This window comes from Choristoneura fumiferana, chromosome 2 (assembly GCF_025370935.1).
Source record: "Choristoneura fumiferana chromosome 2, NRCan_CFum_1, whole genome shotgun sequence".
Lineage (NCBI taxonomy): Eukaryota > Metazoa > Arthropoda > Insecta > Lepidoptera > Tortricidae > Choristoneura > Choristoneura fumiferana.
Genome location: NC_133473.1, coordinates 7679170 through 7695143, shown reverse-complemented (window position 1 = coordinate 7695143; position 15974 = coordinate 7679170).

Here is a 15974-nt window from a genome sequence, read left to right as displayed (position 1 = left end):
CACAATATGCTATTTCAAAAACAATGTCTTATTACTACGTATTATTATAATACTATTTTGGTAAACTCTAGTAAGTTACATCGTAATGTAATGTAATGTAATGATTCCGAATAAAACTATAAAGGGTTTCAGGAATTAATCAATTTAGCTTTATCGTATCTCTGGAAAAACGCTTCGAGTTTCCACATTTTTTTTTCTTAAATTTTACGTGTAATGAACCGGTAATTCAATACCTCTGATTAGACTTGCAAATTGAAGTTCTAGGATTCAAATCGGAATCAGACGTAACTTACTATTTTTATTAAAATAGTTTTCGTTTTACTTTTAACCTTTGAAATTTTGTAGTTATGGGAGCGAATAACTAATCGATTTAGCTAGGTCTTATTTAGAGTTTAGACTCGGTTACCCATAATGGTTCGATTTTCTGTCATTTAAAATATATAAAATATTTGTTTTCTTTTATAAAGTAGCTATCTTTTGGTGGCAATAAGTAATTTTTTGACTTACAGTTTTCTTTGCTACTTAAAATAATTAAATCTGTTCAGATCTTTTACTTAATAAAGTGCAAGTTTGACACGTGTCCTTTATTTCTAATCTTCTTTTAATCTCCCCTATATTAACAAAATCTAATTCACTTCAAAATGTTCTTTAGTCCATTCACAGTACAATGTCGGCGCATGTGTACCTACAGAAACCAATGCAACAGCCCTTCAAGGCGTGCCGATCAAAAAGTAATAAAGTAATGGTCTTCGACAAAACACGGTATTTTGGACGATCAAAGTGATCTCGCTTTGAGTCTGATAAAACTGGATCTAATGTTGTAGATTAAATAGTCTACGGTAAGTACTTTATTGAATCAGCGTTAAATACTTTGCGGTAAGTATTTACGGTTATTTTCGGCGATTAAAGATATTAAGGAGTCTTGGTCATTATAGACAAACATAATTTTAGTATGTAGTTATGAATAAGAAGGTAGATAAGAGCAACATAACAAAGAAATTAAAACGTAAATGGTTCATAATTACCTAAGATTTAAGGTCATGTAATATTTTATTGGGTAAAAATTAAATATACTCTGGGATATGTTTTGTCAACCCCTTAAACGTACATGAAATGAAAAAAAGTTACATACCTACATCTTGTTCTACTTTAATATTCCTTGAATTTAAATGTGACGCTTAAAATGTTTCAACACAAAATACCAAGTAAAATTCATTTTGACAGCAAATTTTACACTTCGAAACATTTCCGCGTCGTTCTATATTTTATGCATCGAAAAATTGCATTGATAAATAATTTCCAGCTTGGCGCGTCGCTTGACTAAAATATTCCGGAGATTTCAGCCAAAGTTTCTGACAAGTTTTAGTATCGTGCTAAGATTCTGTCTAGGACAAAGACCGACAGAGAGTACACTAAGTCCTCAAAGAGCGCATTACTGAAGCCACAAAGTGTGAAAGTTAAAATTCAAATACAACTTTGTTGGGAGTGTTTTAAGGAGTTTTGTTAAGATACTCGTGGTAAACGGGGGGTGGTAATAGTGGGTATTTAAGATTTTTGGGTGATGCACCACTACCAACCGGGATTGTAGAGCCACTCGCCAGTGTTCATAATTTAGCCGTGTGATACATACTTACTTGTAGTAAATATTGTCATTAATAAACCGGTAGTATTATACGGCCAAATTACGAACAGTGGTAAATGGCTCAATAAAACCTGTTTGCAACTGTACTTTGTATTTGGTCAAAGTCATATCTTTGATAAGATAGTAAATCTACCACATTAGGTATAAACGACACAGTAAAATTATACAAAGAAAACTTACAAAATAAGCAATAATAAGCGCCATCATTGGTTTAGTATTTTATTTTTTTCACAAAAACTTGAATATTTACTTTGTCCAAACTTTGTTGAACATATGAGAAGTTAAAGTAAATCTTCAAAAGACCGTTTAAATTGTTTGATGAACAAGGCATGCGTGGGCAAAAAGAAACATTCGCGATCCAGCGAGACGGAAGGCCTTTGAGAGATAATAAAGCTTCCAGCGCAGACGCCGAACTGTGGACAGGATTTAGATGAGTCTATTATCAAAGCTGCTTTAAAATATCGTGTAGTTTGTGGCGCACTAGCGCTGTTCAGTAGAAAATATTTTGTGTTAGTGTTGAATTAATATAGGTATACTACTTACGCCTTAGTTGCAACTGTGCTTTACCTGTTGTAGTTCAGCAATATATTTTCTTATTCTTATCAACACCACAAAGAATACTCTAGATGAGGTGCATTAATTTTTTCTAGTTTCCAAGGCTGCGTCTTGACAAGTTAATAAGGCAGGCAGCCGATACTTTTTTATTATCTGTTCTGGTCTACCGTAGACGTATTTAGTATTCAGTACTTATTTATTGCATGCAAAACTTTTTACAAAAAAATGGTATACAAAATGATGCCCTGTTAATTACATTACTACACAAATTAATTACATTAATTGCGGAAAGTAAGTAAGGTGAGTGCTCAAAAAAATAGTAAGTTTTTTTTTAATAAAAGGAGTTTTTCGGCAAATCCAGCCAGGATTTGAACACGCGTCTTCTATATTTACGTGCCAAGTGTGTTAACCATCTTCACTACGGATTTTTGCCAATCTACCCGAAACTTTGAGTAGTTGCATACGCCAATTAGTGGTGTGTCGTGTCCGTGTCGTCTATCGCAACTACCATAAGTCATGACTCCTGCGTTCCAAATTACACTAAAAAGGCGGAAAAACAATGAACCACTTCCATTTTTCTAATATCATTTATTTTTATTAGCATTAGGTACATTTGCAACAAATCTAAGACTTGTTCTTGTTTTAAACAAAAAAAAAGTTACATTCTTTTTATATCATTATTTATTATTCATTTGTCTGTATACCCGTTGTTAAAACTTTATTCGTTGTGAACCTTTGACTTCATAGTAGCTTTTACCTTCATACAATATCGAACGCTTTAAGGATGCTATCAAAGGGCCTCCGTGCCTCAGGACACGGTCCTGTCTTTGTTCCAGGGATTAACCGTTCCTATCTACTGACTTATCGCCCACCTTTGACCGAGTAGTTCCCTTGTCTAAATAATTTACAATCCGTCTGCGATTGTGATATAACCCTTTTGGCCCGACTCACTTCACTGCGACTGCTACGGTTAAAGGGATTTAGTTTGTCACCATGAAGTTAATTATTAATTTTAATTGTGAGTTCATTTTGTTTCTTTTTGACATTAGTTTTTTTCGATATCTTAGTTACAGTTAGAGGTCACGTATGGTTACTTACATTAATCTTATGTGTTTTCTTCACTTAAGTATAAAGTGAATTGTTATTATTCTATCTAACTACTATATATATTCTTCTCTTCTTCTTCTTTTTCAGGCTTTATCCATCCACTGCTGGATGTAACCCTCTCCTAATCTCCTCCACTCCGTCCTAAACTCCGTCTTCCTGAGCCAGTACGATCCGGCGTAACTCTTTATGTCATCAGAACATCTCATCTGGGGTCTGCCTAGACTTTTTCTTGTGGTCCGTGGTCTCCACACCAGCACTCTATAGGCCCAGCGGTTAACCACTCGGCGTGCTACATGCCCAGTTCTATTTCAGTCGTGCAATGCGTCTCAAGATGTCTGTTACTTTAGTGCGTTTACGGATGCATTCATTCCGCATTCTGTCTCTCAAACTAAGCCCTAACATGGCTCTGTCCATGGATCTCTGAGCGATTTTGAGCTACTTAACCATGTTTACTGTAAGAGGTCATGTTTCGGAAGCATATATTAGTACTGGGAGAACGCACTGATGGAAGACCTTGGTTTTAAGTCATTGGGGCAAGGATCCAGAGAATACCAGTTTTACTTTGCCGAAGGCGGCCCACCCAAGCTGAATACGACGGTCAGTTTCCTTCGTTAAGTTTTGGTGTCCTACCGTCATAACTTCCCAGATACACATAAGTATTCGTTGACTTGCACCACAGGTGTGTTGCCTATTAGAACTGGGTTTGCAGTAACATCGGCCTTAGCCATTACTTTTGTTTTCTCCATATTCATTTGGAGGCCGACCTAGATGGAGCTGTTATGTAGATCTTGCAGCATCTGTTCCAAATGGTGTCTGTTGTCCGCAATGATCACAATATCATCGGCAAATCTTAAGTGGATTAAGTATTCCCCCTCTATGTTAATACCTAGAGAATCCCAGTGTACTGTCTTAAAGATGTCTTCTAATGCATTTGTGAAAAGCTTAGTATATTTATATATCAATCTTATAAATTTTCTTGCTTCATAACGACTATGATTGAAAGGTTATGTCAAACCACTAGACTACAAGAAAATATACGGCCATCAAAAGTTAATTTCATAAACTGTGAGTACAGTTAAATGCACTCGAGCAAAGTCGCTTGTCCAAACAAGTCTAGTACTACATTTTTACGGCACGACGTGTATCTTCACATGATTTATTGAATCAGACGTTACTTTGCGGTAGTCCATATCATGGTAATATAAATAATTACTTTGCTCACCAGCGATCTTCAAACTGCAGCCTTAAGAACACGGGTGTGCAGAGTAATTGTCTAATAGTTTATCTTCAAATGCCCTGAACAATAAACTTGTGCAAGTAACAATCAACCTTTAAAATACGGCATAATTAAAAAAAACTTGTCTTACATAAAACCCTACTTTCCGCATTCCAGTTAATTACCCCCACAGCGAGCCGGCGCATTATTCAGGCAGCTTTATTCGTTCCCCGCTGAAATGTGTGACCTCAACCTCTCAGGGGTACTAAAAACAAGCTCGCGTGGCCCAATGTATGTTCATACAAGAATCGCGTTCATATTTGAACTTTGAATTAGAGAGGGTTAACTTTACGTCTTCGTGGTGTACGACTTTAGACCATAGAAAACAGATGACAGAGAAACTAAAATTTTACATACGAAATCGTTTGTTTTCTATTGTTTTACGTCGTACTTTGCTACGTGCATCATAAATCAATTACTACATATAACCACTAAACATTTTTTCTGGCGCTTTACAATAGTCTGAATCAACACTTAATATCATTAATGTCTAATGTATATCTTCAAATTTACTTCATGCTGTCCGGCGCGCAAAATTTAACTATCTTGAATACTCATTCGTTTTTTCGGGTTATAATTACGTATTAAATTTATTTATTTATTAAGCTTATATGCCCGCCACATCTCCCTATCCAGAGCTATATATAATTTTTTTTAACCCCCGACGCAAAAAGAGGGGTGTTATAAGTTTGACTGCTATGTGTGTCTGTCTGCGGCACCGTAGCTCTTAATCGGGTGGACCGATTTGAATGCTGTTTTTTTATTTTAAATCAGGTTTTCTAGCAATGGTTCTTAGATATGTTTTATCAAAATTAGCTTAGCCGTTTTTGAGATATTGAACTTTGAAGTGAAAAAGTCGGAGGTTTTCCAAGTTTTTGTTGGTTAGGTTATTTTATACAGAAATAGGTTTGCCTTTGACCACAATCACGCCTGATGGTAAGCAAAGATGTGATTTAAGACATGGTTCACCCCAGATTTGGGCATCTAGTCCTCAGTTGTTTATCATAATGGAGGAGCAAAAATGCTATATTATATTGAGCTACTCGCTAAATTCCACTTCCAAGAGTCGTCCTGCTAACTTCGCTTCCGCCTGCTTTGCCTTCGATGATCACCGAGTGGTAACCGACATGAGGTTAAGTGCGGCAACTTAGCAAACATTCCCGCCGCAATCCTATCTAAGCAATACATAAATAAGGCTGTATCTTCAAACTTTTCCTTAACTTATGATAACACAACTTCCGTAGCACTAATATGTACGCAGCACAAAGTGACTTATGCATTCAAACTCGCTCATAAATCATGCGCGTGCGGTTTGCGAACAAGTTTCAATTTAACTTTCGACCCGCGGCGCGTGCTGTGGCGTCATAAAAGTGTTGGAACTCCAAAGATTCTGTTTCATGTGAGACGTGGTTATGCACAAGCTGGTTTCGGGGATTTATATGTATAACGGATTTAAAATGGTTAGAAAACATTTTTGGGTAGAGATTAATTGAGTAAGAAAGAGTTAGATAACATTTAATTAGTAACTAGTCGCGTAACCAATAGAAGACACAAACAAAACATTAAATTAAACCGTTTAATTACTCATTGACTGTCTATTGTGCAACGGAATTATTTGAGTTTAACTACCGATATTAAATATCTAACTCCACCCTTTTATAAATGAAATTAAAATGATTAAGTATTCATATTCCTCAACTTAATTTTATAGACCGTTTTATAGACATTTACTAAATTAATTCACTTTACCTACAAAAGCACCGAAAATTTTCCAGTAAAATTTATTTCTCACAAAAAACCGTCAAATAGTGCTTTTTATCCAAATAGTACTAATTACTTTTGTATAGTTAGTACGACTAACTGTAAACTATGTAAGTGAACTATGTAGTGTTACTCTTGCTGTTCTATGAAAGCTTTCAGTTTTCCCACTCCGCTCCATCAGTCACCAAAACTATTATTTACGACCCAACATCCAGTCCTTTTAGGCCTCTTCTTTTCCCAGATTAACATGTCCAACGTAAATACAGTGCGTGATGCGAAAAGTGAACAGATTTATGGCATGCAGTGGCTTGAAACGCATGCAGGTAAACAATAGCTAAAAGCCGAAAACCGAATCAGAATTAACCCCATTACAGAGCCACCGCAACAATCGGCTAGTGCTTCCCGTGTAATGCACCAGCCTGCATCCAGTTGCCACAGTAGAGCATAGACCACCACAAATTAGCGGTAGTCGCAGATACTTCCGACAGGAGATTAAAAAAAAACGAACTTTAAAATGTGGTTAGTTTTTTTTTAGATAAAATAGCTATTATATACTTTATATAGTAATTATGCTGTAGTGCATATTATGCTGTATTGATATGTGCATCCGTCCCTACAAACAATTATAAAGTACTTTCCATAGCAGTCGATGTCACGTATTGCTTCTATTCTCTTTGGCAGTTGTACTCTGAGATGTTACTTACACCGTCAGTGGTGGGCCAAATAAATTTGAATGCGGCTTAAAGCGGTGCTTCAATGCGAGTGTCCGATCTTTTACGTAGCAAATATTACGTAAATTGCGGTACCTATTGAACTAATCATTTGTATTCTGAGTAAGCTAAAACTATGTAGACTGTGCCCAGTGTTAGTCCACAGGACTAACAGCATGCGGTCTTGAAAATTGGATAGCCAATCGAATTATATCCGGATGGATGGAGCCGTGGTGCGTGGGCAATCAAAAGAGCTGTAAAGCCGAGTTTAGCCTTGCAAGAAAAGTCGTGCAAGTCGCATTACATTGCGGCTCTCGATTGACCACTACTACAAACTCATTGGCTTTACGGCCTCGTAATGTAATGCAACTTGTGAGATTTTTCTTGCAAGTCTAAACTTGGCTTTAGAAACGCAATCAATGCAAAAAAAATCTCCGCTAATTAGCGGATAATTAAGTGTATTCAGTACTCTACTAAGCTCGTTAGTTAGATTATCAAAACATACTGAACACGTATTTTTTCAATCAAAGAAAAGACGACAAATATGAAGCGCGTCAAAGCTCGGGAGGGGGGGTTAGGTCATATTACGCGGAATTTTAATAGTTTAACTGGCTATAAATTCAGGTTCAGGTTTCATCCCAGCCTTTATACGTCCCACTGCTGGGCACAGGCCTCCTCACAGAACAAGAGGGCTTGAGCCATAGTTCCCACGCGGGCCCAGTGCGGATTGGGAACTTCGCATGCATCATTGAATCGCTTCGCAGGTTTGTGCAGGTTTCCTCACGATGTTTTCCTTCACCGCAAAGCTCATGGTAAATTTCAAATGTAATTCCGCACATGAATTTCGAAAAGCTCAGAGGTGCGAGCCGGGGTTCGAACCCACGACCCTCTGCTTGAGAGGCGATAGGTCAAACCACTAGGCCACCACGGCTTCTTGTATTGTGTTGTGGTTCAGGTATAAACGTACCAAAATATGAATTTGATTAAAATAGGCACTCCAATTAACAATCAACTCAATTTATTTTGGTTTCATGACGTGCATTCAACAAAGTAATGCATTTCGCTACCAAACTGACGGCAGCCGCCTTTCGCGCAGGGATGGCGATTCTTCCCAAAAAAGGCATACTATACTAATGCAGCATAATTCGAACCAAAATATTAACTTATTTATAATTTAATTTAATTTATGATTGAATGCTGAAGAGTCGATTTCCAATCGAACTATTTGTCAATTACATTAGTTGAATGGCAGACCTATTGACGTTCAACGGTTTTAAATTTATCATAATCTCAGCCTATATACATCCCAATGCTGTATTTCTATCCTCCTTCCAGAATAAGAGGGCATGGACAGTACGAGTAGTTCACACGCAGCGGTCTCAGTGCAGATTGGATTTACCGTAAAGCTCGTGGTAACTTTCAAATGAAATTACGCACATGAATTCTGGAAAACGTAGGTTCGATGACGTACGCGCCATATACACCAACCCAAGCGCTATATGGACCAACGAGGACCTAAGGGTCTATTGCGTAACTTTACTGACACTCGCAACAAAAACTGTCATTTGATTGTGATCTCGAGTGTCAGAAACGTTACGCAAAAAGACCTTCTGGTTTCTATTCCCGGCCCCATGCTTTCTTTCTCAATGTGTGTTCTATTTTCAGTTTAATAAGTAAATAGTTATTTATGTGGCTGGTGTATAATGCCTAATTATGTATAGCCGCATACATAACTTTATCTACATGCATATGCAGTTTTCTATAATATGTTCAGATATGGCCTGTATTTTTAAGTTAGTGTTACTGATAACTAGTTTGAAGTACCTACCAAAGCTTAAATAAAACAGATAATAAAAAACTAAAGTTTTATTTATAATAATAATTATTATCTACATGCATGTCATAAGTTTTCTACAATATGTACAGATATGCATTGTTAAAAAAAACCGATACTTTAATGTAAACATTAAAATGCACCCGCAGATACCAGGTTTCTTAATAAAGGCCATTTGATAGTCGTTTCTGAACATATAATAGGGAAGTTATGATATGCATGTAGATAAAATAATTCTTGACGCGAAAACTGTAAAAAAAAATACAAAAATCGCAAAGTCCAATTTTTGAAGCTTGATTATGTACTATTACGCTACTTAAAATTGCCATCCCTACCTTTATGCAGCCTCTGTTAATTATCACGTCAAAATGGTCGGCGCATAATTTCAAACAATGCTTTTGGATCATGCCTCTTGCCATACTAACTGCCTTTATACGTGATTTAATAAATAGTGACTATGTTAGACAGTTGTGGAGTCGGATAGTGCACAGAGAAATATAGGAACAAATTTTTAAATGTCCTTTTTGTTTAAAAACGCTAGGCAGTTTAAAAACAGTACAAAATAGTAGAATTTAAAATGAACTGCAACTGAACAGATCATGCAGCTTCTCCGCCTCCACGCTGACACACACACATAACACAAATTCACCTATCACCACCACCAACCTGCGCTGACGCGTTTCGAACTCAACCAGAGTTCATTATTATCAGAGCAACAAAACTGTTCACCTTGCCACCAGATATTAGACTAAAACGGACCAAAACATACTCACTTACAGAGACTTGCATTTGCTGCAAGACGTAACAATCGTAAGGTCGCGGGTGAGCAAAGTAATTATTTATAGTTAATTGATATGGTTCTCCGCAAAGTTACGCCTGATTCAATAAATTATATTATAATTATAAATAAATAAAGCTTGTAATTAAGACCCAGTATAGACCTGCAAGAAAAATTGTTTGAATTACATTAAATAAATTGCAGTGCTCGATGGACCACAACAAACTCGTTCGATTTACGGCCACTCACTGTAACTTGTAAGATTTTTCTTACAGTCCAATTGAGATTTAAATTATGTTTGGTTCTAATAAAACTCAGATTTAAGGCTTTGGTCTCGGACTGGGTGCGAGTGGGCAGCGGGGCGGGCAGTGGAGCGGCGAGCCAGTGCTCTGTTCATTGCGCAGCCGAGCCTATCGTTGCACTGTGGCTACCTGGCAGCATCAGCAATGAACGAAGAAAAAGCTCACCGCGCCGTTGCCCGCCCAGCTGCCCGTCGACATCCAGTTCACGGTCTTTGGGAAAGAACCAGTCAGTCAGGTCGCCAGGTGGCATCATCCTAATCATTGTCGTTTTTTTAATTTTATAGCCCTTTTTTTTCATTACTTATTAAAGTCATTAGCGTGATTGACAAATACGAGTAAATAAATAATTAAAAGTATATTTTACAAGCTTTTAATGTTCAGTAGAAATGTTTAAGTTGTCTTCAAACCTTGGAATTCGAATTTCACCCGCTAGTAGTCGTATTGACTTGAAATTTGGCACACAGTACTTACGAGTTCAGTTTAGATGGAAACGCAAGCACAGTCAGCAAAAATACTTGTTTTACTTTCAATAAAACTAACTGAACTCAGGTTCGAAGCATTTTTTCATTAAGCATCTAGACCGGTCACCAAATGGCATCGCCGCCTTTGAAAGTATATTTTTTGTACAAGAATTTTCAATAAAGAACAACTCATTATTTGACATAGTAGTTCTACATTCACGATAGACAATATTTCAATACAAGCCATACTTCATTTCGCAGAACTAATGTCTCCACCATTCGGTACATTTTGGAGACCCTCGTAACGAGCAGTCTGCGTGACAAGAACAACAACTAACTGAACTTAGTCTCAGATGGTGACCACACGACATGGCGAGGTCTGATTTAGTGGTCCCCGGAGCGAGCTAAGATGCGCTTCTCTTGACGTTGGAAGACTACGTGAGGGGTAGTGAAGAATATTGAGTAGGTTTACAAAGTAACAGATTGAAAGGGTTTTAAATATTAAGCTGTATACAGCTTTGTTTTGGAATATTCTGGGTGAAAAGGCGTGAGTATGTACGGCATCTGTCAAATATTGATTAAGGTATATGAACTATATACAAACTATTTTAACTTGTTCCTTCGCTATCACTACCGCTAGAGTGGGGCTAAAGTTACCTACTTAGAAGTTGAGAAGCAAGGCAAAAAAGGTTGTACGAGTAGATTATTAAATACTCATTAATTTGAAAACGTAGTAACTACATTATTACAAATAGTTACATACATTTTTTATGAAAAATATTTCAAATTGCTCCCTAATTTTCGTTTTGTGTTTAAAAATGATTAAATTTTACTTATCTTTCTTATTATAATATGTAATAAACTAGTTACTCTAGCTCAGCTGGGAAGCTCTATGAACAGAGTACGAAGTAGTAAATCCCTCGTATGCCCAAATAAATCCTTCTCTTTTTGACGACGGAAAAGTTTCAGGTCCGCTCGCTCATATGAAATGTAAGCTAAGCAGATTATATAAAATTATGTTATTTTCAGTGGGTAGTGGGTAAAATTGATATTTTGTACATAAGAAATTCAGGTTGTGAAAACTGATATAATGAGTTCCATTGAAAGGTTGAGTAATATTCAGAGCTATTGTATGTAAAGTTACCAATACAAACTGGACCCTCATGAGAACTACGGGTCAAATCCTCACATTCTGGGAGGAGACCGAAATGATGATGATGTACTTATATGTAATTCTTTATTTTTATTATCTATATTTTTCACTAAAGTTAACTCAATAAACTACATCTAAATAGCTCGAAAAACATGGCATAAATGTTAAAACCAGGAAATTCGTGTTTACAATTACAGCCTAAACTATTTCCAGTCCTTTAAAATGTGGTATAGTGTGCGACAAGCATAAAATTCGACCTCGGTATATTTCCATTTTGCTGCGTAGCACCGCTACGCGGATCCTCTACACTGCGAGTTGGTTTTGTTGCTCGGGTTTTATTTTTGCTCATTTGTTTTTGCTCGTGTATTTGCACTTGCATAAAAAAATAAACAGTTTGAATATGGAAAGAAAAGGAGGTTGCAGCGTTAAATGAGTTTATTGTCACTTGAGCAGTAGGTACTTATTTTGTTTAATTGATACTATTCAATATCACTCTACAGTCAAATTACTACCGTTTTATTCCATTAAAGAACATCTGAAACTGTTACTCTTGTACTATTCTCAAAAAATCTAATTTAGAGTAAATATATAACGGTTTAAAAAGTGAATTATGATGTGATTTATAGTTAACTATGACGTTTTCCAATTATGATTTTCGTTTATGAATTTTTAAATACGCCTTAAAATAATAGGAAATTATTGAAAAAAACGTTTAAAACGCGAAAAGTTACGAAATAAATACCTATTGCCTTTATTTAATTTTTTTTTTACGTCGTGCAGTACAAATCTTAACAGTACATTTCAATGTAATAAGTTAAGGCAAATGTAAGTATATGACCTGACGTGACGCACTTGTGAAAACAATGAATTGCAATCATTTATATATTATTATGTCTGTCGGTACCGGTATCTGTTGCGGTAGCTATGTTGTATCTATCTCTCTCTCTCTCTCTCTCTTTCGCTCATATCAAATATGCCAAACCGTTCTGAAGCGTCATGATACACCTCAAAAACGTCCCATCGCGCAGTGTACGCTACGCCCCGACCGTCGCCGGCGTCCGTGACAAATTGCACGCGTCTCCCGCGCCGCCCGTTAATTGCTCGCCGTAAATTGTTGCACCAATTGTTTAATGAGATGTCACATTAGTGCGGCTCTGTTGCTGCGATTACAAACAGGTACTTTCGGATTATTTGTGATGTGCCTGTTACCTGGTGCTTCGACGCAGAGACACGTCACTAAATGATGCATACCGAGAGCAACTTCACTAGTTTCTAAAAACATACTCATATCACAACAGGTGTGCCTCCAATACTTGAATAGTCTCCTCGATTTCTCCAAGATTTCATAATTGAATCCCAATTTGATGACAATTAAATTTTATTGAATAAGTACATAAATAATATAGTCATTTAAATTATTATTTTTATTTAATTTTAGAGTATTAGAAGCGAGGGCTCTATTTTTTCCCCAACGTATAATCTGCGTAAATGTGACACAAACATGTAGCTACAATAACAATGTAGAGTTCAACCGTTCCAATGTACAATGACAATTGTAATTTAGGTGTTGTATTGTTGTCGTTATTGTAATCTATGTCACTACTAGTTGTCAGCCTGTAACTTAGTGCCAGCTTCTAGTCTCGTGAGCAACTGATGAACTCTGAACTTGTAAAACTCTAGTTGAACATAATTATGAGAGACTACATACCTACTCGTGACTTGTTTTACAATAACTTGTAAGAATGCAAGATTGCAATTTATTTACAAAAGCTTTGGATATAAATAAAACAAATATTAGAAATCAGCTTTAAGTATCCTTTTCAAAATCAAAAATTAATACCGACCGCTAAAACATTCAATGAAATCTACTTATGTCACACCAATTAAAAAAAAAAATTTCGGAACTGTAGTGCAAAACACTGCAATTACAACAACATTTAGTATTTTGTTTCTGTTTTGTATTCGCAACAGTGTTGCTCACTGTCAATAATACACCATACGTCGTCCAACTGCAACATACACTAATTATTTAGCTGCGTAATAACTGCCATCGGACATCGTGTAGGGCAATCAAATAACAATCAAAGCCCCGTATAGTTCCGATGCAACTAAACTTTACGCCTATCCTTTATTGATCCACTGTACTAAACATAAACTTCCAATAAAGTCCCCATGCGATAGGAAGTCCCGGATTTATCGGACTAACCCCATGTAAATAAATAAAGTGGAAGATCATGCATTTCTTATGAGAAGTTAGCCGCGCCGCGAGAGGGTTACAAAAACTATCGATTTAGATTCATTGTTATGATTTATAACGCGTTTACGAGTTGAAATTATAAGTCGCTCTGTCTTTAGGGGATTAAAATTTTAGATTTTTATAGTTTTAAAAGTGGAGAATCGTGATAAATTTCATCGGAAGACTAAGTAGGTACATTTATTTTAAAAGGTTTTTGCGACAACCGTGATTGAGTGTCGGAATTTTGGGATTTTTGTCAAGTTACAAATGATTTCTTTTCATATCGTTTCTAATGAAGCCACTTTTAAGTGCGCACATTATTCACTCCTAAACAGTCAACGCGGTGACATTTTTCAGGAGCCGAGAGCAAAAATTCAAATGCGTTAGTCCAAGCGATTTATCCGAGTCGTAACTTCAATCAGATTAAAGTACATTAAAGTGTTGGTAAAAGTTCAATTTGGGGAAACCGGGAAAGAAATATGGCGTCAGGTAGCGGGATTCAATTCAATCAGCTCCCTTGGTACCTTTCTCCGCCGTGATTTGATGAGATTGTTGAAAATCAGAATGGGTAGAGAAAAACTTGGTTCCGTATTGCTTGGTCTAATGGAAATGCGGTGTTTGCGCCACGCGAAGAATAACCAAGCGTATTGCGTCGCGATCTTGTTTGCTTATACTGTTTTGGTTTGAATCATATGAAATATTGCTTTCGAGTTTGGCAATACTTTTGGAACTGTTTATGTAAACCCGAGTTTTGTTGTTATTGAAGACATGCCACGACATGAAACCAAACCATGCAACTAGCTTGCAGTGAACCATATCCTCGGGAGTCCTCGCATACTTTATAAAGAACAAATTAATACAAAGAATAGCGGCCGAATGTCCTTTATAAAGCACATACTGTTCATTGAATGAAGCATTTAAAGAATGTTAAATTTATATACAAAATAACAAAGCTAGTGACCGACGTCTAGGTTTTAAGTACTACATCTGCTAAAAAAGTGACGTCTCAGGAAGATAAAGCACTCAATACTCAACTGTACTAGCGCTGAAATTACAAACTTTTTGAACTGGCTTGAATTGATTAATATTTTTTTGTATGTTTATACCTCTTCAGATAATTTGTTTCTTTGTTCTTTTTAACCCCCGACGCAAAAAAGGGGTGTTATAAGTTTGACCGCTATGTGTGTTTGTCTATGGCACCATACTTTTTAAACAGGTAGACCGATTTAAATGCTTTTTTTTATTTGAAATTAGGTTTTCTAGCAATGATTCTTAGACATGTTTCATTAAAATCGGTAAAGCTGTTTTTGAGATATTGAACTTTGAAGTGACAAAGTCAGGGGTTTTCCAACTTTTTGTTGGGTAGGTTAACCGCCAACGTAAAAAGATGTTGAGGTTATAAGTTTGATGTCAATGTCTGTCTGTCTGTGGCATCATATATATCAAACTGATATACCGATTTCGATGTGGCTTTTTTATTACTGTGTTTATTTTGGGTTGTATTTAACTTCCCAAGTCAATTTCCTCGCTAAGCCCAAGTGGGAACCACACATACCAAGTCCCCTCATTCTGAGATGCTTGTGCCCAAGAGTCAAGTGAAGCGAAGATGGTTTAAAGCTAATGCAGAATGTACCAACAGGTGGTTGTGTAAGTTTGACTGAATCTTTTGTGAATGTATATTCTGTGGTTCTTAAATTGTGGGTGTCCAATATTTTCTAACATTCGTCTACGTTTTCGTTTTTGTCACACTCGTCATATCACATTTTACAATTTCACCTTTAACATTGACTGTGAGTTTATTTCATGTACAAAAAAAAACGGTTTTTCCAAAAAGTTAAAGTAACCATGTTTTTTCTATGAATGAACTGAGCCGTCTGTCGAAGTTAACGGAAATCAAAACAAACACGGTGTATACATAACTTTATTAACTCCATTACTGCAGCCAATATGATTCCCTTTTTAAACCGCGTTAAATTCACCAGTAATTAATTTAAACATTCAGCGTAAATCACTCCCAGAATCACATCACACAATTTTAAACTGGCGGTAGGTACTTATTTAAATCCACAAATTGCGACTAATTTATTAGGTACATCCCAGGTTTCGTTATCGAATGAGTTATTGTATCGCTCGATTCTCGTGAAAAGATCGAACATCGA